Consider the following 26095-nt stretch of genomic DNA (forward strand, 5'->3'; position numbering starts at 1 on the left):
AATCAAATGTTTTGGACAAGTCACAGAAAATTCCTATTCGTGATATTTTACTATTTAAAGACTCTATTATGTGGACAGTGAAATTGTATATTGCTGTCTCAGTGGAACAGCATTTTTGTACACTTTTAGGAGTCCATTTCAGCAACATAATGTGCAAGCAGTAAGGCGTACTATTTGATTTCGAGAAAATCGCAACAGAAGTTTTACGCGTTAATGATGTATCGATGCGTTGCGGCACTGAGCACGAGCTAGCGGGGGTCATGTGGGTAGCGTTCAAGCGCCGTAGTCGATGGATCAGTTGCCGCTTGTGTCTTCGTTTTTAATTTATATTTTTTTAAAACAGTCATAGTGTTTTCTACACGCTATATTTGAAAGGTAATACGATGAAGAGACACGTGTATTTGCATGAACTGTTATTCAATTTGCAATGCTATGTGGTTGTTTGCTAATTTTTTACTATCACGAGAAATGTTATATCGACAAGTAAACGACCAAACACATAAAGGTTTCCTGAAAATGTACGGCTGTCGTGATTTCCTAAACCCGTTACACCTGCAATCGGGTAATGTACCGTAAGGTAACGAGAAGTGCTTTGTACCTTGATGCTTCGATCTGGAGACACAGGTTTCAAGGACTAGGGACAAGCTTGGGAAGCCCAAGTCAAACATCGATAAATAGAGGCGTACACAATTTTATTCAATAATACAATTGTGTGCAGGCTGTTTAGGTTTTTATGTTGGTAACGCCACGTAGCGCTCTGTATGAAAATCACTGGCTGTGCTGTGTGTAGTCTGTGGCTGGTTGGAATCATTGTTGGAATATTCGCTTGTGTAGTGTTAGGCACGTGGATGTGGACAGCACGTAGCGTTGGGCAGTTGGAGGTGAGCCGCCAGCAGTGGTGGATGTGGGGAGAGAGATGCCAGAGTTTTGAGAGGTTACTATAAGGGGACGATCTGGACGTGTGTCCGCCGGAAAAAGGAAATTTGTAAAGATGGATGTCGTGAATTGATAGTTATATGTATGATGACTTTTGAACATTATTAAGGTAAATACATTGTTTGTTCTCTACCAAAATTTTTTATTTGCTAACTATGCCTATCAGTAGTTAGTGCCTTCAGTAGTTGGAATCTTTCATTTAGCTGGCAGTTTGGCGCTTGCTGTATTGCAGTAGTTCGAATGACGAAGATTTTATGAGGTGAGTGATGTAATAAAACAGGAATAATTAGTAGGGCTAATGTAAAACACCTCATACAATTCTTAGACAACATATAATGAAACTGATACTGCAATGGAATCGTTAAGCTACCATATGCAACTCACGACGTTTAAAAATTAACCAGAACTGGATATCTACGAGCCATGGTGCTCGATGTCTAGGTGCAGCACACAAGGACACCACCGATAACTGGAATAAGAGCACAGCAGGCTGTTCCATTAGCTTGTATAGAGTTTGAAATTATATAGACACCTTCAAATCAGCTCAATTTATTTCTTCCCACTTTGGCCGAGGCCTCCAAGCCATTTCACGAATTGGCCACCCAAATCCCGAAATCGAGAAGAGACATCGACCATTTCCTGACTTGGCCGGCCACCTCCCTCTTTGGTCGATGCCGAAGATTGTGAAAAGTAATGTTACCGTAAAACTCCCATGAAGCACGCCCGAAATTATTCTGATGTTTGATGACTTCTCCAAAATGAGAATGACGCACTTCGAAGATGTGCTGTGTGAACAATACACAGGAAGTACAATTTTTACAGGCAATGAGGTCAAATAACCTGCAACCCAGACGTAAGCTCTGTAAATGAATTTTACGACGCAGTACTGTAGTGCTGAACTGCTTTGTCCTCATATGGCTCTGCGTTCCCAGCACCACGTTGAAATAGCGATTCTAAAGACCCTGCGGTTCACTTGAGCGCAAGAGAAGGAATATATCTCAAAGCACTACGTTTTTCCTTGTCATTGTCCTCAAGTCGCGCCGGCTTGTAAGACGAGATCCCGCATGGGGCGGGCTGCAGTGTGAATTTTAAAGAACCCGCTGCCTAGCTCCCGACTGTTCCGCAACAGGCGTACATCGTGCCGTCTCATGCTCCGACCATAAAGAACGGGACGTGCCTCGAGCACGCGGGCTCATCCAATGCGCGGCCGCCATTGTTCGCGGCGCCAGTCCGTGGGTTGCGCATGCGCAGGCGCAGGGTTTCCCGTTAGCACTTCGCACCGTATTGTTCCGTCGGCGACCTCGCGTCGACCTCATCGCGTAATGCGAGTTGATATTAACATAGGCGCACCGGCGGCAACAGTACCCTCATTCACAGAGTTGAGTGCTTCCTTTCCGAGAAGTATTCATTGGCTGACCTCGGAGGCAGGAGGGTCGGGGTCTAATTTTCCGTCTACGACGTGGTTTTTGGAGACAGAGCAGAAACTTCAATTGAAAAGGTCTGCGCAGTCAATTGTGACCTTCTACGACGGTCTTTAAATAAGTAATGCAGCACATTTTTTTTCTGAAAAGAGATTGGTTTTATTCAGGTATCCAGTACTCGATACTATTCCCCCCTCTTAAACATAATCTCCACCTTACTGTGGGCTTGGGGGCAGTATGGCATCAAGCTACCAATTCACTAGTCGACGTCGCAACCAACGTCTTGCTGCATCAACAACCTCCCCCTTGTCCACGTACTGCTTCCCGCAGAGTGAATCCACCATTGGGCCAAACAACTGGAAGTTGGAAGGTACGAGATCCGGGTTGTAGGGTCAATGAGAAAGAATAGTCCAAAGAAGTTCTGTGAACTCTTCCCGGATGTACAAACTCGTGTCATGGAGAAGGTGAAGTTCCTTTACATTTTTGAGGCAAAGTCGCTTCTTCAGTTCCCTGGGGGTAGCGCAATTTACTTCAGAACTGATCGCTGCACGATGAAGGAGGACATCAAACAGAATAACTCCTTAAGAGCCCCAGAAGAACGTCGTCAGCACTTTACCGGCTTAGGGTTCGGCTTTGAAATTTTTCTTCGAAGGAGAAGCTGTGTGGCGCCACTCCATGGACTGACGTTTTGTTTCCAGTTCCAAATGATTAACCCATATTTCATCGATTGTGACGATGTTCGACAAAAAATTGTCACGGTCACCCTCGTAACGAGCAATCAAGTCTGCACAAGTGGTCCTTCGTCATTGTATTGGTCTTCTGTTATGTGGCGAGGAAACTAGCAGTCCCACATCTTGGCGAATACCCCAGCAGGTGCACGAGTGTGTCAACACTACCCACAGAAACGTCGAGTGTGCAGCGAGATGTTTGAGTGTGATCCTTCGATCACTTCGAATTAGAGTAAACAAAACGAAGCACCACAGCCGTATCATCAAAGAAATTTATTTCAAACGTCTGGTTACGGCGGAACTCTTACGCTATCTTCAGGTCTACACCTACATCTACATATATACTCCACTAGCCACCAAGCGGTGTGTGGCGGAAGGCACAATTCGCGCCAAAGTCATACTCCCCCCCCCCCCCCCCTCCTCTGTTCCACTCACGGATAGCATGAGGAAAAAACGACTGTCTGAACCCCATAGTACAAGCTCTAATTTCCTTTGATTGGTGATCATTGTGGGATTTGAAAGTTGGTGGTAATAATATATGCTCTACATCCTCGGCGAAGATCGGATTTCGGAATTTAGTGAGCAGCCCTTTCCGTTTAGCACTTTGTCTATCTGCAAGTTGTAAGATGGCAAGAACTATGCCCCTTACATGAAGTCATTAAAGATCACCTAACTCACGTTGAGCGAACAGTAGGGCTGAACAAAATGACTGACAAGACACAATGCATCTTGTAGAGGGTATAGTATGGACGTAGTGGAATAATTAATGTCAGGTGATGGTTTTAAAGTAATTCACACGACATGAAAACTTTGTGGAAACGAGTCGATTTACTGGACTCTAGTTTACCCCAGGCAAGTATTTAGAATTGACTGTGGCCGCATGGGGAACGGCAAAGGGAAGCGACAATAGGCAGCTTAGGGTGGCTCAAGCTCTGAGAAAGCGGTAATGCGGTGCGGCCTCCAGCCGCCTTAAGATGAGTGACAGCATGAGTGGTTGTCTCCGACCCCATGCTGATGTACCGGGAAACAGACGGAGAACTTTACGCCTGTTGATAAATGTCCGTCGTCCCGTTTTCTGTGAAACATGCGAGAAAGCCGCGCAAAGCTATGGTGGAGCGGTCAACAGAGGTCAAAATATGTGTGTTCGTGACTATAGCAACTTCACAGTGAATTCACGGTCCCCAGAGTCTGAAGTAAATCAGGTGAAGAGCGACAGCATGAAATACGCCGGCGTCCGATGGTAACGTAGGACCAAGGAATTTGAAGTACTCTCCTGGGAGTCAGAATTCTGGAAATCTTGGTGTTTGTGCAGACGCTAATCTTGATGGGTGGCCTGGGAGGAGCTATATAGCAGAAGCTGAGAAGAAGGGAAATTTTGTGGGAATTTGTTCACTTCCCAGAGCAGGCATTGGTTGGCGCTGGGAAGCGATGCATAATTAACACGACTTGCGCTGCAATTGGGTTAAGTGATTTTGCTGGAGGGGAAACCGAGGCGAAGAGCGGACTGTGAGAAGTCTCCGTAGAGGTCTTCCATTCCCAGCTTGCCTAGAGTGCGGATGTGGCGTTCTTTACTCAGCTTGCCTGAGAAAGAGTGAGCATCTCTGCAGTTTAGGGCTTAGCAAATGGAACGATTGAGCTTGGAGATAGAAAGTTTTCGTTCAGCTATGCACTGAGCAAGATAGCTAGGAGTGAATAGACGAGCGCAGCCTTGCAGCACCACAAGGTCGGCCGACATCCACACAACGACGCCGCTCCGCCTCGCTGTATTCGGTGATATTGCGCCCACTCCAGCCACTGATTAATTTGTAGGATCACGTCGTCAAAGTTTCCACAAGGGTTTCATGGGCCGTGTATTGTAGAATTCTTCTCGCACTTCGCATTACACCTGGGTCAGTCGATAGGAATTACTTTTGAGTTATCACGCTTTACTCCACACAAACGCAATTTATTACCACTGCCTGTTAGGAGAGTCATGTAATGTGATAATTGAAGGTCGTGAGTTAAAGTAAATCTGTGCTAATCAACTGCATCTGTTTTCAATCACGTAGCTGAAATCCCAAGTCACTTTCTTAATTAATTTTATGTTCAACATTTGTATCTGGTGTTCAATAGCTGAATATAACATCAATGTGCACCCCTTTTTAATTAAAAAGGATCAATTCTGAATAAATTAATGTCAACACGGCCACCACAGTTCAGTCAGGAGTCACAGGGCCATATTGCTTTTTGCATTATCCGATATTGCGGCAGTTTTGCACTCTCTGTTGATCTGCTAGTCAATGAGTTGGGGTGAGCACCTGCCAAAACCAGCTAAGTGACGGGTGGGGTGTTACAAAGTGTATCCCACTTCAAACTTTCTATGAGATTTGTAACGCTCTCGCGGTGGCTAAATGTGCCAGTCACGAATCTTGCCGCTCTTCTTTGGACCTTCTCAATCTCTTGAATGATACCCAACTGTTAACGGTCCCATGCAAACAATACTCTAAGACTGGACGAACTAACATATTGAAGCAATTTCCTTAGTTGAAGGACTGCGTCGCTTCAGGATTCTACCAATAAACCGCAATCTAGAGTTATCCTTGTCCGTTACTTGTGTAATCCGATCATTCCACTTGAGATCATTTCGAATAGTCACACCCAGATACTTGACGGATATTGCCGCTTCCAAAGACTGGGCATTTATTTTGTACTTGTACGTTAATGGGGATTTTCGCCTTGTTATACGCAGTGGGTTACACTTACTAATATTGAGAGATAACTGCCAGTCATTACACGACGCATTTATTTTCTGCAAATTCTCACTGATTTGTTCGCTACTTTCGTGTGATACTACTTTGCTGTAGATTACAGCATCATCGGCACTCTATTGCCGCTGTCAATACCATCAACCAGATCGTTTATGTAAATAGTAAAAAGCCGAGTACCTATTACGCTGCCCTGGGGCACACCTGATGTTACCCTTGTTTCTGTTGAAGTCACCACATTCAGGACGATATACTGCTCTGTCTGTCCACTATAAATAAAAAGAGTACTTCCACTGTTTGCCCATCTACCGTAAAATTTATATAGTAGTAGCTGACGCGGTCTGTATACATCAGGAGTGTATCTCCTACAACGTGTTGTCACCACTGTGACCATAATAACATAATGTGCTTACAAAAACAACATACTCCAAGCAATGAAAGTACTCGTTTTGTTCACAGCGAACCTTGAGATGGCGCAAGTGTTGTACCGAAACTAAGTCATTTGAAATAAATTTCTTTGATGATGCGGCTGTGGTAGTTCGTTTTCCTTACTTACACCGTCAGCCACTGTCCCATGTCCGCGAGAAAGATGAGTTTCCACAAGCGGAATGAGAGTGTCCGCACGTTCCAACACTGTAGGAGTCACAACTCCGTTCGACCCGTCGGCACGTGGGAGATCGGACAGATTTGCGCGACTTTGTTGCGACGATGACTAACGCCTCGCTCAACAACTCCGCTCTTAGCCTCCGTAGAAATTCTACAAGCGCCTATGATTATCATGAATCCCTTTCCTGTGCGAACTTCTTCATTTCAGAGTAACGGCCTACGTCCTCAATTGTCTGTTGGATGTATTCCAGTCTTCCTATACCGTTTCTGCCCTCTTCAGCTCCCGCTAGTACCGTGAAAGTCATTCCCTGACGTCTTAACAGATGGCTTATCATCCTGCCCCTTCTTCTTGTATGTGTTTTCCACACATCCCTTTCCTCCCCGATACTGCACTGAACCTCCTCACTTACCTTACCAGTCCACCTAATTTCCCACATTCATCTGTTGCACCACACCTCAAATGCTTCGATTCTCTTTTGTTCCTGTTTTCTCATAGGCCATGTTTCACTACCATACAATGCCATTCTCCAAACATACATTCGGAAATTTCTTCCCTTATACTAGTAGACTTCTCTTGGCCAGGAATGCCCGTTTTGCCAGTGCTAGTCTGTTTTTGACGACCTCCTTGCTCCGTCCTTCATTGGTTATTTCGCTGCCTAGGCAGCAGATCTCCCTAACTTCATCTACTTCGTGACCATCGGTCCTGATGTTACGTTTCTCGTCATTCTTCGATTTGCTCTCATTCCATATTCTGTGCTCATTAGACCGTCCATTCCTTCCAGCAGCTCATGTAATTCTTCTTCACTTTCACTCAGGATAGCAATGTCATCAGCGAATCGTGTCATTGACTTCCTTTCGCCTTGAATTTTAATTCTACCCCTGAACCTTTCTTTCATTTCTATCATTGCTTCTTCGATGTACAGACTGAACAGTAGGCTCGAAAGACTACATCCCTGTCTTACACCCTTTTTATCCGAGCACTTCGTTCTTGGTCGTCCACTCTTATTATCCCCTCCTGGCTCTTGTACATGTATATTACTCGTCGCTCCCTATAGCTTTCCCCTATTTTTCTCAAAATTTCGAACATCTTGCACCATTTTACATTTTCTAATGCTTTTTCCAAGTCGACAAATCCTATGAAGGTGTGTTGACTTTTTTTATATTTTAGTCTTGCTCCCATTATCAACTGCAACACCAGAATTGCCACTCTGGTGCCTTTACCTTTACTAAAGCCAAACTGATCTTCTCCTAACACATTCTCAATTTTCTTTTCCATTCCTCTGTATATTACTGTTGGCAGCAACTTAGATGAACTGTTAAGCTGGTTGTGCAATAATTCTCGCACTTGTCATCTCTTGCAGTCTTCGGGACTGTGTGGAGGATATTTGTCCGAAAGTGAGATGGTATTGTGCCAGATTCATACATTCCACTCGCCAACGTGAATAGTCCTTTTGTTCCCACTTCCCCCCACGATTTTACAAGTTCTGATGGAATGTTATCTATCCCTTCAGCCCTGTTTGATTTTTAAGACCTCCAAAGCTCTGTTAAATTCTAATTCTAATACTGGATCCCCTATCTCTTCTAAACCGACTTCTGTTTCTTCTTCAACACATCAGACAAATCTTCCCCATTATAGAGGCCTTCAATGTACTCTTTCCTCCCATCCGCTCTCTCCATTGCATTTAAAAGTGGAATCCCCGAGTTTTACCACCCTTGAATGAGATTTTCACTGTAGCGGAGTGTGCGCTGATATGAAACTTCCTGGCAGATTAAAACTGTGTTCCGGACCGAGACTCGAACTCGGGACCTTTGCCTTTCGCGGGCAAGTGCTCTACCAACTGAGCTACCCAAGCACGACTCACGCCCCGTCCTCACAGCTATAATTCCACCAGTACCTCTTCTCCTACCTTCCAAACTTCACAGAAGCTCTCCTGCGAAACTTGCAGAACTAGCACTCCTGGAAGAAAGGATATTGCGGAGACATGGCTTAGCCACAGGTTGGGGGATGTTTCTAGAATGAGATTTTCACTCTACAGCGGAGTGTGCGCTGATATGAAACTTCCTGGCAGATTAAAGTTGGAGACGAGGTACTGACGGAATTAATGCTGTGAGGACGGGGCGTGAGTCGTGCTTGGGTAGCTTTGTTGGTAGATCTACATCTACATCTATACTCCGCGAGCCACCTTACGGTGTGTGGCGGAGGGTACTTATTGTACCACTATCTGATCCCCCCTTCCCTGTTCCATTCACGAATTGTGCGTGGGAAGAACGACTGCTTGTAAGTCTCCGTATTTGCTCTAATTTCTCGGATCTTTTCGTTGTGATCATTACGCGAGATATATGTGGGCGGTAGTAATATGTTGCCCATCTCTTCCCGGAATGTGCTCTCTCGTAATTTCGATAATAAACCTCTCCGTATTGCGTAACGCCTTTCTTGAAGTGTCCGCCACTGGAGCTTGTTCAGCATCTCCGTAACGCTCTCGCGCTGACTAAATGTCCCCATGACGAATCGCGCTGCTTTTCGCTGGATCATGTCTATCTCTTCTATTAATCCAACCTGGTAATGGTCCCATACTGATGAGCAATACTCAAGAATCGGACGAACAAGCGTTTTGTAAGCTACTTCTTTCGTCGATGAGTCACATTTTCTTAGAATTCTTCCTATGAATCTCAACCTGGCGCCTGCTTTTCCCACTATTTGTTTTATGTGATCATTCCACTTCAGATCGCTCCGGATAGTAACTCCTAAGTATTTTACGGTCGTTACCGCTTCCAATGATTTACCACCTATGCTATAATCGTACTGGAATGGATTTCTGCCCCTATGTATGCGCATTATATTACATTTATCTACGTTTAGGGAAAGCTGCCAGCTGTCGCACCATGCATTAATCCTCTGCAGGTCCTCCTGGAGTACGTACGAGTCTTCTGATGTTGCTACTTTCTTGTAGACAACCGTGTCATCTGCAAATAGCCTCACGGAGCTACCGATGTTGTCAACTAAGTCATTTATGTATATTGTAAACAATAAAGGTCCTATCACGCTTCCCTGCGGTACTCCCGAAATTACCTCTACATCTGCAGATTTTGAACCGTTAAGAATGACATGTTGTGTTCTTTCTTCTAGGAAATCCTGAATCCAATCACAAACCTGGTCCGATATTCCGTAAGCTCGTATTTTTTTCACTAAACGTAAGTGCGGAACCGTATCAAATGCCTTCCTGACGTCCAGGAATACGGCATCAATCTGCTCGCCAGTGTCTACGGCACTGTGAATTTCTTGGGCAAATAGGGCGAGCTGAGTTTCACATGATCTCTGTTTGCGGAATCCATGTTGGTTATGATGAAGGAGATTTGTATTATCTAAGAACGTCATAATACGAGAACACAAAACATGTTCCATTATTCTACAACAGATTGACGTAAGCGAAATAGGCCTATAATTATTCGCATCTGATTTATGACCCTTCTTGAAAATGGGAACGACCTGCGCTTTCTTCCAGTCGCTAGGTACTTTACGTTCTTCCAGCGATCTACGATAAATTGCTGATAGAAAGGGGGCAAGTTCTTTAGCATAATCACTGTAGAATCTTAAGGGTATCTCGTCTGGTCCGGATGCTTTTCCGCTACTAAGTGATAGCAGTTGTTTTTCAATTCCGATATCGTTTATTTCAATATTTTCCATTTTGGCGTCCGTGCGACGGCTGAAGTCAGGGACCGTGTTACGATTTTCCGCAGTGAAACAGTTTCGGAACACTGAATTCAGTATTTCTGCCTTTCTTCGGTCGTCCTCTGTTTCGGTGCCATCGTGGTCAACGAGTGACTGAATAGGGGATTTAGATCCGCTTACCGATTTTACATATGACCAAAACTTTTTAGGGTTCTTGTTTAGATTGTTTGCCAATGTTTTATGTTCGAATTCGTTGAATGCTTCTCTCATTGCTCTCTTTACGCTCTTTTTCGCTTCGTTCAGCTTTTCCTTATCAGCTATGATTCGACTACTCTTAAACCTATGATGAAGCTTTCTTTGTTTCCGTAGTACCTTTCGTACATGATTGTTATACCACGGTGGATCTTTCCCCTCGCTTTGGACCTTAGTCGGTACGAACTTATCTAAGGCGTACTGGACGATGTTTCTGAATTTTTTCCATTTTTGTTCCACATCCTCTTCCTCAGAAATGAACGTTTGATGGTGGTCACTCAGATATTCTGCGATTTGTGCCCTATCACTCTTGTTAAGCAAATATATTTTCCTTCCTTTCTTGGCATTTCTTATTACACTTGTAGTCATTGATGCAACCACTGACTTATGATCACTGATACCCTCTTCTACATTCACGGAGTCGAAAAGTTCCGGTCTATTTGTTGCTATGAGGTCTAAAACGTTAGCTTCACGAGTTGGTTCTCTAACTATCTGCTCGAAGTAATTCTCGGACAAGGCAGTCAGGATAATGTCACAAGAGTCTCTGTCCCTGGCTCCAGTTCTGATTGTGTGACTATCCCATTCTATACCTGGTAGATTGAAGTCTCCCCCTATTACAATAGTATGATCACGAAACTTCTTCACGACGTTCTGCAGGTTCTCTCTGAGGCGCTCAACTACTACGGTTGCTGATGCAGGTGGTCTATAGAAGCATCCGACTATCATATCTGACCCACCTTTGATACTTAACTTAACCCAGATTATTTCACATTCGCATTCGCTAATAACTTCACTGGATATTATTGAATTCTTTACTGCTATAAATACTCCTCCACCACTGGCGTTTATCCTATCCTTGCGGTATATATTCCATTCTGTGTCTAGGATTTCGTTACTGTTCACTTCCGGTTTTAACCAACTTTCCGTTCCTAATACTATATGCGCACTATTTCCTTCAATAAGAGATACTAATTCAGGAACCTTGCCCTGGATACTCCTGCAGTTTACCAATATTACGTTAACTTTTCCTGTTTTTGGTCTCTGAGGACGGACGTTCTTTATCAACGATGATAATGTCCTCTCTGGTAAGCCGTCAGGTATTTTATCGTTTCGCCCAAGGGGGGGTCCCTCTAACCTAAAAAACCCCCGTGTGCACGCCACACGTACTCTGCTACCCTAGTAGCTGCTTCCGGTGTGTAGTGCACGCCTGACCTGTCTAGGGGGGCCCTACAGTTCTCCACCCAATAACGGAGGTCGATGAATTTGCAACCATTATAGTCGCAGAGTCGTCTGAGCCTCTGGTTTAGACCCTCCACACGGCTCCAAACCAGAGGACCGCGATCGACTCTGGGCACTATGCTGCAGATATTAAGCTCAGCTTGCACTCCGCGTGCGATGCTGGTTGTCTTTACCAAATCAGCCAGCCGCCGGAAGGAACCAAGGATGGCCTCAGAACCCAAGCGGCAGGCGTCATTCGTTCCGACATGTGCTACTATCTGCAGCCGGTCACACCCAGTGCGTTCAATAGCTGCCGGAAGGGCCTCCTCCACATTACGGACGAGACCCCCCGGCAAGCACACCGAGTGCACACTGGCATTCTTCCCCGACCTACCCGCTATTTTCCTGAGGGGCTCCATAACCCGCCTAACGTTGGAGCTCCCTATAACTAATAGGCCCGCCCTCTGTGACTGTCGGGACCTTGCCGGAGAATCGGCCACTGGCCCAACAGGCGAGGCATCCTGTGGTGGCTCGGAAACGATGTCATCACCACTAGGAAGCACCCCGTACCTGTTGGAAAGGGGTAAGGCAGCTGCCACGCGGCCAGATCCCACCTTCGCCTTTCGGCCAGGCACGCGCGAGCCCACCACTGTCCGCCATTCACCCTGGAGTGATGGCTGACCGGTAAGATGCTCACTGCCGGAAGACGCAGCGACATCAGGGGTTCCATGTGATTCCAAGGCCACCGAAGTAGGCATAGGTCTCACCACAGTTGCCCCAACGCCACTACGAGCCGACGCCTGCGCCTCGAGCTCGATGAGCCTAACAGACAAAGCCTCCACCTGCCCCCGAAGAGTGGCCAATTCTCCTTGCGTCCGCTCACAACAACCACAGTCCCTACACATGACTATGTTTACCCTACTCTATACGGTGACAAATTCCCAAGATAATCTTCTGATGAGCTACTCTGATAATCAAGAAACACTCACTGAAATACGAGACGCGAAAACTACGCTAGGTTTCCCCAGAAAAACTATTTAAAAGCTAAGCGCAGCAAATAAGTACAAAAACGCTTTATACAAACAGTACTCGCTGCTGCTGGTGCTCTCGCTCTGGCTGTCACAAGACAACTGCTGATTCAAGTGACTAGTGGCTAACGGCCGCGAAACAAACAAAAGACGGTTTTAGGGCGCTTTCTGTTCTAAACGATCAAGAAAACACTAAGAAATCTAACACGAAAACTACGTAAAGTTTTATCAGGAACTGTTAGTTACTATGCAGAGCAGATAAACACAAATAGAATCCCTTCCTTAGTGGAAGGTCGTAAACAAAATGCAAAATAAACGCTTTATACAAACAGTACTCGCTGCTGCTGGTGCTTGCCCGCGAATGGCAAAGGTCCCGAGTTCGAGTCTCGGTCCGGCACACAGTTTTAATCTGCCAGGAAGTTTACCACCCTTCCTTTTAATTTCATCGAAGATTGTTCTGTCTTCCTTATACCCTGAGTCAGTCCTTCCGACCATCATTTCTTTTTTGATTTCTTCACATTTTTCATGCAATCATTTCGTCTTAGCTTCCCTGCGCTTCCTATTTGTTTTATTCGTCTCTCTTTTTTATTTCCCCTGTCTTCTCTCTATTTTTCGCCTACTGCTGATATCTCTATCCAGCTCTCCTTCTCTTTCACTGCCAATTTCTCTCTCCCAACATAACAGTCTCTATCTCTCTCACAGTCACATTTTCCTTTCTCTTCCATCGTCACTGTCCCCCCGCTGGTCTCAATCAGCACAAAAAAGCTCGAATGTGCTCACGTACCACATATTCTGATGGCGAAGGCGCGGTGAGGACTGAGGCCCCCGTTTCATGACATTTCTGTCACAATCTTTGAAAGAGGAGCATATTCGTCTTTTTTGTGCTCCGACAGAAGCATTTTTCAGCTGGTTTCCTCCTTCTCCCTTTTACAGCAGGTTGTTCTCTTTATATAAAATCTATTCTGTAGGTCATTAAAGTTTTGAAAGTTTCTTTATGTACTTCGACACATTTACGTACTTTGACATATATAGACAATAAATATGTATGTATAACCTAATATGTAATATTACATAAATTCAGGTGATACTTCTTTAGAGGTTTGGGTTACACATACAGTATGTTTGCAAGTACAAAGGATTTGTATGACAAAATAATATTCTGACACCGCTCTTGTACTCATGGTAAATTTTCTGAAATTGGAAGTAATTCCGAAAGGCGTCATTCATACTTGTGAGCAATGAAATCCTTCTTCATTTGCTCTATGGCTTTTCATGGGACCTAGCCATCTTACCTGCAGATCTACGCATACTTACAAGAAAGGTCAGTCGCGCGGGATTAGCCGAGCGGTCTTAGGCGCTGCAGTCATGGACTGTGCGGCTGGTCCTGGCGGAGGTTCGAGTCCTCCATCGGGCATGGGTGTGTGTGTGTGTTTGTCCTTAGGATAATTTAGATTAAGTAGTGTGTAAGCTTAGGGACTGAAGACCTTAGCAGTTAAGTCCCATAAAATTTCACACACATTTTTTGAAGAAAGGTCAGCAGACTTTATGTCTTTTATTAACACACGAAATGAAAGCGAGCGCAGCGAGGACAACACAGGTGGTTATAGCAGTGCCAGTGAACACTGCATTCTATGCTGGGCTAAGGTTGGTAACGACCCAAAACAAATTAGTATCAGTCCAAAGTCGAACAACGTCTTGCGATTTTTATCGAATCTGATATTCTCATTAGTCAGCGCGCCGAGTGTCTTCTTGGAGTGCTTTTGGCAACGGGTACCACTCGTCACATAACTTTGTGCGCGAGGCGCACGAGAAAGGCTGCGGCGCATACGTCACAGCACATGACACTGCAGGTCTTACGAGTGCCAGCAGTCGTCTCCGTCAGATAGCTAGTAGCTGTCTCACATGATCTTAATAATTCTTGATTGCGTGTTTAACTGCTGCAGGTTCTCGATAGCACAAGACAAAATTGAGACCTTTAGTGGGTATCTTTTCAATTAATTACTGCATCGACGATTTCAGCCGTAAATAGAAATATTAAAAAAGATAGGAAGATTTTTCTATTTAGCAAAAGTGACAAAAAGCAGATATCAGAGTACTTGATGGCTCAACACAAAAGTTTTGTCTTAAGTACAGATAGTGTTGAGGATCAGTAGACAAAGTTCAAAGCCATTGTACAATATGCGTTAGATGAGTATGTGCCAAGCAATATCATAAGAGATGGAAAAGAGCCACCGTGGTACAACAACCGAGTTAGAAAACTGCTGAGGAAGCAAAGGGAACTTCACAGCAAACATAAACATAGCCAAAGCCTTGCAGACAATCAAAAATTACGAGAAGCGAAATGTGGTGTGAGGAGGGCTATGCGAGAGGCGTTCAATGAATTCGAAAGTAAAGTTCTATGTACTGACTTGGCAGATAATCCTAAGAAATTTTGGTCTTATGTCAAAGCGGTAGGTGGATCAAAACAAAATTTCCAGACACTCTGTGACCAAAATGGTACTGAAACAGAGGATGACAGACTAAAGGCCGAAATACTAAATGTCTTTTTCCAAAGCTGTTTCACAGAGGAAGACTGCACTGTAGTTCCTTCTCTAGATTGTCGCACAGATGACAAAATGGTAGATATCGAAATAGACGACAGAGGGATAGAGAAACAATTAAAATCGCTCAAAAGAGGAAAGGCCGCTGGACCTGATGGGAAACCAGTTCGATTTTACACAGAGTACGCGAAGGAACTTGCCCTCCTTCTTGCAGCGGTGTACCGTAGGTCTCTAGAAGAGGGTAGCGTTCCAAAGGATTGGAAAAGGGCACAGGTCATCCCCGTTTTCAAGAAGGGACGTCGAACAGATGTGCAGAACTATAGACCTATATCTCTAACATCTATCGATTGTAGAATTTTGGAACACGTATTATGTTCGAGTATAATGACTTTTCTGGAGACTAGAAATCTACTCTGTAGGAATCAGCATGGGTTTCGAAAAAGACGATCGTGAGAAACCCAGCTCGCGCTATTCGTCCACGAGACTCGGAGAGCCATAGACACGGATTCCCAGGTTTTTTGCCGTGTTTCTTGACTTCCGCATGGCGTTCGATACAGTTACCCACAGTCGTTTATTGAACAAAGTAAGAGCATATGGACTATCAGACCAATTGTGTGATTGGATTGAACAGTTCCTAGATAACAGAACGCAGCATGTCACTCTCAATGGAGAGAAGTCCTCCGAAGTAAGAGTGATTTCAGGTGCGCCGCAGGGGAGTGTCGTAGGACCGTTGCTATTCACAATATGCATAAATGACCTTGTGGATGACATCGGAAGTTCACTGAGGCTTTTTGCGGATGATGCTGTGGTATATCGAGAGGTTGTAACAATGGAAAATTGTACTGAAATGCAGGAGGATCTGCAGCGAATTGACGCATGGTGCAGGGAATGGCAATTGAATCTTGATGTAGACAAGTGTAATGTGCTGCGAATACATAGAAAGAAAGATCCCTTATCATTTAGCTACAATATAGCAGGTCAGCAACTGGAAGCAGTTAATTCCATAAATTATCTGGGAGTACGCATTAGGAGTGATTTAAACTGGAATGATCATATAAAGTTGATCGTCCGTAAAGCAGACGACAGACTGAGCTTCATTGGAAAAATTCTAAGGAAATGCAATCCGAAAACAGAGGACGTAGGAGACAGTACGCTTGTTCGCCCACTGCTTGTATACTGCTCAGCAGTGTGGTTTCCGTAGCAGATAGGGTTGATAGAAGAGATAGAGAAGATCCAACGGAGAGCAGCGCGCTTCGTTACAGGATCATTTAATAATCGCGAAAGCGTTACAGAGATGATAGATAAACCCCAGTGGAAGTCTCTGCAGGAGAGAGGCTCAGTAGCTCGGTACGGATATTTGTTGGAGTTTCGAGAACATACCTTCACCGAGGAGTCAAGCAGTATATTGCTCCCTCCTACGTATATCTCGCGAAGAGACCATGAGGGCAAAATCAGAGAGATTAGAGCCCACACAGAGGCATACCGACAATCCTTCTTTCCACGAACAATACTAGACTGGAATGAAAGGGAGAACCGATAGAGATACTCAAGGTACCCTCCGCCACACACCGTCAGGTGGCTTGCGGAGTATGGATGTAGATGTAGACGTAGAAGGGGTGGGAAATTCTTGACAAGTGGCAGCGCTTTATGCAGCTTTCAAGTGCGAAGCGAAAACGGCTGTTAAGCTAAAATGTTAGCCGCATATAGATCTACTACGAAGCGTTGCCATGAGATGTTTGCAAAACCGTGTTGACGACACGCGAAGCAGCTGCGCCTAGCTGTCCAGGACCAAGTTTCTTAATTTGGATACTGTGTTTATACATTTGTACAATACACATATTCCTTTGTACAAATGTTTCGCCGCGCGGGATTAGCCGAGCGGTCTTAGACGCTGCAGTCATGGACTATGCGGGTGGTCCCGGTGGAGGTTCGAGTCCTCCCTCGGGCATGGGTGTGTGTGTCCTTAGGATAATTTAAGTTATGTAGTGTGTAAGCTTAGGGACTGATGACCTTAGTAGTTAAGTCCCATAAGATTTCACACTCATTTGAACATTTTTGAACAAATGTTTCATAATTTCAGAGTGTTTTAGGAATATATTAAAATGAGACTTTTTCGATAGTTCACTACAAACACAGTTTATTTTATGTTTATGTTTCAAATAGAAAACTGGCAAAATGGATACCTGGGCAATGGTGGGTTTCTCAGTTAGTAATTATAACAAATGCTAGCAAGAACGACGTGTTTTTATAAATCCCCGGTACCGCATGTGATGTCAAAATGCCCAGTGAGCTGTTACCTATGCTAGAGTCGCAGGTTCGAATCCTGCCTTGGGCATGGATGTGTGTGATGCCCTTAGGTTAAAGTAGTTCTAAGTCTAGGGGACTGATGACCTCAGATGTTAAGCCCCGTAGTGCTTAGAGCCTTTTGTTACCTACGCAAGAGAGACCTGTATTGAATGCAGACAGAATCCGATAGCGTGGTATCACACACCGAAACAACCCGGTGGCGTATCAACGACGGAATGGCAAGTTCCCGTACGACGCCCAGCAGCAGCTCTGTAAGATGAGCGCCCTCTGCCGTCATAACACAGGACGGCCCGCGGCAGCCGCTCAGCCCACTTCCACTTGGAGCCACTACGTTAGACACCTTCGTTCGTGCTTCTTCCTTGTGACATCGACATCATTTGTGATGAGTCTTCGTCTGTTTGGAGAATTACACTACTGGCCATTAAAATTGCTACACCATGAAGATGACGTGCTACAGACGCGAAATTTAACCGACAGGAAGAAGATGTTGTGATATGCAAATGATTAGCTTTTCAGAGCATTCACACAGGGTTGGCGCCGGTGGCGACACCTAAAACGTGCTGACATCAGGAAAGTTTCCAACCGATTTCTCATACACAAACAACAGTTGCCTGGTGAAACGTTGTTGTGATGCCTCGTGTAAGGAGGACAGTCGCGAACCATCCCGTTTCCGACTTTGATAAAGGTCGGATTGTAGCCCATCGCGATTGCGGTTTATCGTATCGCGACATTGCTGCTCGCGTTGGTCGAGATCCAATGACTGTTAGCAGAATATGGAATCGGTGGGTTCAGGAGGGTAATACGGAACGCCGTGCTGGATCCCAACGGCCTCGTATCACTAGCAGTCGAGATGGCAGGCATCTTATCCGCATGGCTGTAACGGATCGTGCAGCTACGTCTCGATCCGTGAGTCAACAGATGGGGACGTTTGCAAGACAATAACCATCTGCACGAACAGTTCTACGACGTTTGCAGCAGCGTGGACTATCAGCTCGGAGACCATGGCTGCGGTTACCCTTGACGCTCCATCACAGACAGGAGCGCATGTGATGGTGTACTCAAAGCCGAACCTGGGTCCACGAATGGCAAAACGTCATTTTTTGGGATGAATCCAGGTTCTGTTTACAGTATCATGATGGTCGCATCCGTGTTTGGCGACATCGCGGTGAACGCACATTGGAAGCGTGTATTCGTCATCGCCATACTCGGGTATCACTCGGCGTGATGTTATGGGGTGCAATTGGTTACACGTCTCGGTCACCTCATGTTCACATTGACGGCAATTTGAACAGTGGACGTTACATTTCAGATGTGTTAGGACCCGCGGCTCTTACCTTCATTCGATCCCTGCGAAACCCTACATTTCAGCAGGATAATGCACGACCGTATGTTGCAGGTCCTGTACGGGCCTTTCCGGATACAGAAAATGTTTGACTGCTGCCCTGGCCAGCACATTCTCCAGATCTATCACTAATTGAAAACGTCTGGTCAATGGTGGCCGAGCAACTGGCTCGTCACAATACGCCAGTCACTACTCTTGATGAACTGTGGTATCGTGTTGAAGCTGCATGGGCAGCTGTGCCTGTACACGCCATCCAAGCTCTGTTTGACTCAATGCCCAGGCGTATCAAGGCCGTTATTACGGCCAGAGGTGGTTGTTCTGGGTACTGGTTTCTCAGGATCTAGGCACCCAAATTGCGTGAAAATGTAATCACATGTCAGTTCCATTATAATATATTTGTCCAATGACTACCCGTTTATCATCTGCATTGCTTCTTGGTGTAGCAATTTTAATGGCCGCTAGTGTACAAGTTAAATCAATCGTTTCTTGCTGTGTTGTTCATTAATCATTTCTGCTCCTGTCCTGCTTTCTTCTGACGACAGTTGTCACACCACTCCGTACCCCATCTCTCCTTAGCATTGTGTACGAAGCTGTATACAACAGATAGCAGTTCCTGTTGCTATCGATATTGCTTGTGACCTCAAAATGACGTCACGTTTGCAAGAAGTCTTGTGAAATGAAAGTTACCCTTAGCAGAGAAGCCTATCTGGGAAACTAGCGAACAACATTACTTGACAGAAACGCGATTCATCCTATCCTTTCTGAGGGAGTAATCTTGCTGTAACCAGCAGGTAGCAGATTACAGCACACACCATTTGGACCCACTCCCTAAGGAGACGTCCGCAGTGATAGTGGCGGGGAGGAGAAGGTTCCCGGAACGGCAGCAGCCGGCAAGTGGGTGCAGGGCCACACATACTCGGCCTGGCCCCGGCGCTTAAACGGCGATTAAGAGCAGCGCGCCGCGGCCATTAGCGGGGCGCCGCTATCTGCTCGTTAGCGGCTGATTTAGCGTGCGCTATCGCGGCCCACCCGCCGACAACCGACAAATTGCGACCACGAGCGACACGCATTCGCAATCAAGCGGCGCACGGCGCGCCTTCTTCCAGACGAATCACTCTGCAGCCCACGGAGGGAGTGCGCTGTGAGCGGGCTCGTGAGGAGGGGCGATGGAGCGGAGAAAGTTGCGAGGTACCTGTTCACTGCAATATAAGGTAAGCTTCCATAGGCCTCGAAAGAGCAGTCTGTCTCAAAGCCTTGAGGTCAAAATTATTCAGGTGGTACTTCGAAATAAGACAAGGACTTAAGCAAGGAAGTATTCTATCTCCTGCGCTTGTTAATGTTGTGGTGGAGGGAATGAATAGGGCAGTTAAAGATATAGTAAAAGAAAACGACAAAAAGATGATTTTTGCAGATGATATGGTAATATGGGGTGATAAAGAGGAAGATGTACAGTTACAGCTTGATGCGTGGAAGGAAATAATGAAAAGGTACGGATTAATAATAAAAAATAAATAAAAACAAGAGTGAATTAATGGTATTTGGAAGAGAGAAAGGGATCAACGGAAATATTACCTTGAATGGAGAACCTCTCAAAATGGTTGAAAGTTCCACTTATTTAGGGAGTGAAATATCTAGGGATGGAAGAATAACTAACGAAATTAATAGGAGGTTGCAGAAGGGAGGCAATTTCTACCAAACAATAAAACACCTGATTTGGAATAAGGAAGTTTCAGAAATAGCAAAACTCCTTATGTATAAGAATTATTACTTCCCTATTGTCACCTATGGTGGAGAAACCTGGACAATGACAGAAAGGGACTGGAGCAGACTGCAAACAGGGGAAATGAAATTTCGCAGAGCAGTTAAGGGAAAAACAAGAATGGACAGAGCAAGGAATGTAGAGATTTGAAAGGACCTTAAACAAGAAAGTATGAGAGAAGAAATTGAAAAAAAGAGATTAAGATGGTATGGACATGTTAAGAGGATACACGGGCAGAGACTCCCCAAAATTATGGAAGAACTAAAGATGGATGGGAAAAGACCTAGAGGGCGCCCAAGAACATGGTGGAAAAAGTGAGTGAGAATGTCTGTAGAAAGGAGAGGTGTGACCTTGCAGCAAGTGGAGGAAGAAAAGTGATGGGAGGACCGAGCCAAATGGAGAGGAATCGTCAGCACCCAGACCCGGCAGTATCTGGAGCGGGATTCTGATATAGATAGATAGGTAGGTACGGGACACTAAACTATTCACAGACCAGCGGTAAAATGCTCCTATCGGAGAATAAAAAGGCGAGTATGCTCAGAACATAAGGCACATACAGTATGTGTCCAGAATACGTAAACAGATGTGCTATATGTACCGTGTTTGTATGATGTAACAAGTGTCTGTGAGCAATATGTACACTACATGATCAAAAGTATCCGGACACCCCCAGAAACATACGTTTTTCATATTGGATGCATTTTCTGCCACCTACTGCCAGGTACTCCATATCAGATACCTCAGTAGTCATTAGACATCGGGAGAGGGTATAATGGGCGCTCCGCGGAACTCAAGGACTTCGAACGTGGTCATGTGATTGGATGTCACTTGTGTCATACGTCTGTACGCGAGATTTCCACACTCCTAAACATCCCTAGGTTCACTGTGATAGTGACGTGGAAACGTGAAGGGACACGCACAGCCCAAAAGCGTACATGCCGACCTCGTCTGTTGACAGACAGAGACCGCCGACAGTTGAAGAGGGTCGTAATGTGTAATAGGCAGACATCTATCCAGACCATCACACACGAGTTCCACACTGCATCAGGATCCACTCCAAACACTATGACATTAGACGGGAGGTGAAAAAACTTGGATTTCATGATCGAGCGGCTGCTCATAAGCCACACATCACGCCGATAAATCTCAAACGACGCCTCACTTGGTGTAAGGAGCGTAAACACTGGAAGATTGAACAGTGGACAAAGGTTGTGTGGAGTGACGAATCACGGTACACTATGTCGCGATCCGATGTCAGAGTGTTGTGTATGGCGAATGCCTGGTGAACATCGTCTGCCAGCGTGTATAGTGACATCAGTAAAATTCTGACGCTGTGGTGTTATGGTGTGATCGTGTTTTGAACGGAGGGGGTAGCAGCCCTTGTTGTTTCGCGTGGCTCTACCACAGCAGAGGCCTACACTGATGTTTTAAGCACCTTCTTGCTTCTCACTGTTAAAGAGCAATTCGGGGATGGCGACTGCATCTTTCAACACAATCGAGCACCTGTTCACAATGAACGACCTGAGGCGGAGTGGTTACACGATAATAACATCCTTGCAATGGACTGGCCTGCATAGAGTCCTGACCTGAATCCTATACAGCTCCTTTGGGATGTTGGGAACGCCGACTTCGCGCCAGGCCTCACCGACCGACATCGATACCTCTCCTCAAAGGGGCACTCCGCGAAGAATGGGCTGCCATTCCCCAAGAAACCTTTCAGCACTTGATTGAACGTATGCCTGCGACAGTGGAAGCTGTCATCAAGGGTAAGGGTGGCCCAGCACCATATTGTATTCCTGCATTAACGATGGAGGGCACCACGAACTAGTAAGTCATTTTCAGCCATTTGTCCGAATACTTTTGATCACATAATGTATATGGATATGGTCTTATGGACAAGGCGCTTTATATTTTCAAATATTTTTCCGATGGGAAACGTTATTATGTGCTCAGTTTTATCCACTTGACATCTTGTGCGTGTGTTCAGCGTAAAAAAGATTTTAAATACCTGAAGATGACAGCAATGACTGTTGAAACCGGTTGTCTCAAATAAAAAAGATATTTTATGCGATCTTGGTTTTTGAATGGTTTTAACAAGTCAGACACCTCACAATTTCATGTCGCCATAAACGTGATCGGCTGACACAGCTCATACTAATATCCACAAATAAGTTTCCGCAAACTTTTGATCAGGAAGTGTTGGCTCCAATAGAGCTGACAGTATTGTGTCCGTATACGCTTGCCCTCCTATTGTTTCTGCTATCTGCGTTGTAAAAATGCTAGAACAGATGAAAGTGGCCATTCGCCAACGTAAACAGTACTGCTGTCTGTCTACATCCTACTTGTACACTATGTAAACACACAACACTGTCAGAATATGCCACGCCGCGCTACGTAAAGCAAATGCGAAATGTTGCAGATTGAAAAGGGTACGAACTTGTTCACTCCTGCGCAATAGTGCAGAGCCGGTAAGAAAACACGTGTCGGACAGTAATTGTGGGCGCGCTGAATGGGCTCGGAACGTACGCCCGACGCAGACAGGCACCTAGGCAGTGGAACACCCGGACTGCCTTTTGTTCGGTGCCGCGGCGTCGGCCTTCGAACAAGCAAGAACTGAACTCCAGAAGAGTGACTCGGTAGTTGAAAGCGTCGGCTAATGGAGCCTGCGAAGGACGGAAGGATGGAGGATGCTGTCAGCTGCCTCTGCAGCCAGTTTCCTCCACAAATCCATTACGGCTGCCTGGCGAGCCGGTGATGGATTAACTCCAGGTATTTGAGAATCACTGTTCGGGAGAGTCTAACAAAACGTGCACGTGCGCGCACTCAATGGAGGGCGCGGTATCACTATTAGGGAAAAGGCTAAATTGGTTAGGCTTGAAGTTAAAGCGTGGCTGAACTAGAAAAATCTGTTATTTATTGTTTACTACAGATTTCTGAAAGGTGACATATTCGGAAGATAGAATGTGGAGACATATTTTGAGATCGTTGCCTTCCGTGAAAAAACTCTATTTGATAAGACTGGTGTACATCACGTAATAAAAACATTTTAACTGTGCATTAGGCCACAAACGTCGTGAATTTATTACACATCATTTATCCAGCAAGTTGTAATTTATTACTACTCTTCTTTGGCCTAGGTACACATGAAAATGACAGTTATGTCTAAAACGGCCAATCTTGGACTCAATAAACTGATCAAAAAATTCCTCTTCCCTCTCACTACCCTAAACAATCTCCCAACGGAGGCAATTTACAGAATACATCACTGAAGGAATCATCGGATTTGGAGTTGAAGTAGGTGACAAACTACTTTCGAAAAACATATTTGTTAACGGTAATGAATGGCCTCACTGGACGTCAGTTTGATATAGAACTATAAACATATTGATGTTGTTGTTGTTGTGGTCTTTAGTCCTGAGATTGGTTTGATGCAGCTCTCCACGCTACCCTATCCTGTGCAAGTTTCTTCATCTCCCAGTACCTACTGCAACTTACATCCTTCTGAATCTGCTTAGTGTATTCATCTATTGGTCTCCCTCTATGATTTTTACCCTCCATGCTACCCTCCAATGCTAAATTTGTGATCCCTTGATGCCTCAGAACATGTCCTACCAACCGGCCCTTCGTCAAGTTGTGCCACAACTCCTCTTCTCCCCAATTCTATTCAATACCTCCTCATTAGTTATGTGATCTACCCATCTAATCTTCAGCATTCTTCTGTAGCACCACATTTCGAAAGCTTCTATTCTCTTCCTGTCCAAACTATTTATCGTCCATGTTTCACTTCCATACATGGCTACATTCCATACGAATACTTTCAGAAACGACTTCCTGACACTTAAATCTATACTCGATGTTAACAAATTTCTCTTCTTCAGAAACGCTTTCCTTGCCATTGACAGCCTACATTTTATTTCTTTTCTACTTCGACCATCATCAGTTATTTTGCTCCCCAAATAGCAAAACTCCTTTACTACTTTAAGTGTCTCATTTCCTAATCTAATTCCCTTAGCATCACTTAATGTGAGGTTATAATATCGGAAAATCATGGGTGATGTTAACTCACCTAACTACATTTCTGGCCAGCTTTCATTCACCATGTTAGCGGCTCTCTGGTGTTTTACAGTCATTACCGCAGTGTCATTCTGTGGGATACGTGAGGCATCTATCTGTCATTAAAGAACTATTTTTATGAAAGGAAGACATACCAGCACGATGACGAGATCAGCAGAGAAATGGGTCAATCTACAAATGGAGAATAATGGAACAACACATCGTCCATGACATTTTCAAGGGAACCATGTCGGGAGTCACCAGAAGTGATGTACTGAAACCAACACTACATTTTTAATATTATTTCTAAATCTACACTTAAAAACGTGATCTTAATCTCCCTCGCCAAATAAGGAAGACTTGCTTGGTGTAATAATAATAATGCAGCGAAAACCATCAGAAACAAATGATGTATGGTGACATCAAAAAACACAGGAAGTACTTAGGTTTATATCTGAGTCCGATCATCTGTGAGAAAACAACAGTCGAAGAAAGCGCCAGAAAGATGAAAACGGCATGCCTATCTTATCATGCCAAATTCTTACGCTACATTACCACAGTTAAATCAGAATGTGTATACGAAGTGCAGACAATTACGAAAAAGGTGCTCTCACAAACAGAAAAGAAAGGAAGCTTTTTATGAAGATACTGGGGATGAAAAGTTTACCAGCAGATGGATTGAATTATTTTGGATGTTAGAACGCGACATCATAAAACACTAAAACAACCCCACAATCCATGAACGAGCTGACAGATACGTTTACATTTATTTTGAGATCAAACAAGGAATTATATGGAAAGACTAAAAAGATCTCAGCAACAATATGGACTCACATTAGGGAGGCCAACGGTACAGATCCATGTCCGGCCATTCACATGTGTTTTTTCAATGATTTCCCTAAATAGCTCCAGGCAAAAGTCGTGATGGTTCCTCTGTAAAGGGTAAGGCCGATTTCCTTCTCCATCGTTTCGTAATGATCGCTTGTGCTTCGTCTCTAATGATGGCAGTGTCGACAGGACGCTAAATTCTAATCTTTCCTCCTTGCTTCAACATAAACCAAGAAAAGATGCCTGTTTTTCTATTGACACACTAGAATAATGAAACCAGAAAGGGTTGCAGGTAATATATTGATTTATGAGGAGAACAGAAAGGGAATTCCTATGGATGAAGCTAGTATAACAGGATCTAGAGAAGTTTGGGATAAGTAAAGATGATATAGTGAACACAGGGAGGCCGGCCGGGGTGGCCGAGCGGTTCTAGGAGCTGCCGTCTGGAATCGCGCGACCGTTACGGTCGCAGGTTCGAATCATGCCTCGGGCATGGATGTGTGTGGTGTACTTAGGTTAGTTAGGTTTAAGTAGTTCTAAGTTCTAGGGGACTGATGACCTCAGAAGTTAAGTCCCGTAGTGCTCAGAGCCATTTGAACCAACACAGGGAGATTGGGAGCAAAAACTGGCGGGAATGGAGGATCTGTCTGCTGAGACAGAAAA

At 44.8% G+C, this 26095-nt stretch overlaps 1 non-coding gene across 1 annotated transcript; it reads right to left on the minus strand.

Moving 5' to 3' along the window:
• Positions 1-8213: 8213 nt before the first annotated feature.
• Trnas-cga lies at positions 8214-8288 on the minus strand. Its single transcript has one exon. It is a non-coding gene; the product is annotated as a tRNA-Ser (tRNA).
• Between the last annotated feature and the right edge of the window lie 17807 nt (positions 8289-26095).

This window comes from Schistocerca piceifrons, chromosome 5 (assembly GCF_021461385.2).
Source record: "Schistocerca piceifrons isolate TAMUIC-IGC-003096 chromosome 5, iqSchPice1.1, whole genome shotgun sequence".
Classification (NCBI taxonomy): Eukaryota; Metazoa; Arthropoda; class Insecta; order Orthoptera; family Acrididae; genus Schistocerca; species Schistocerca piceifrons.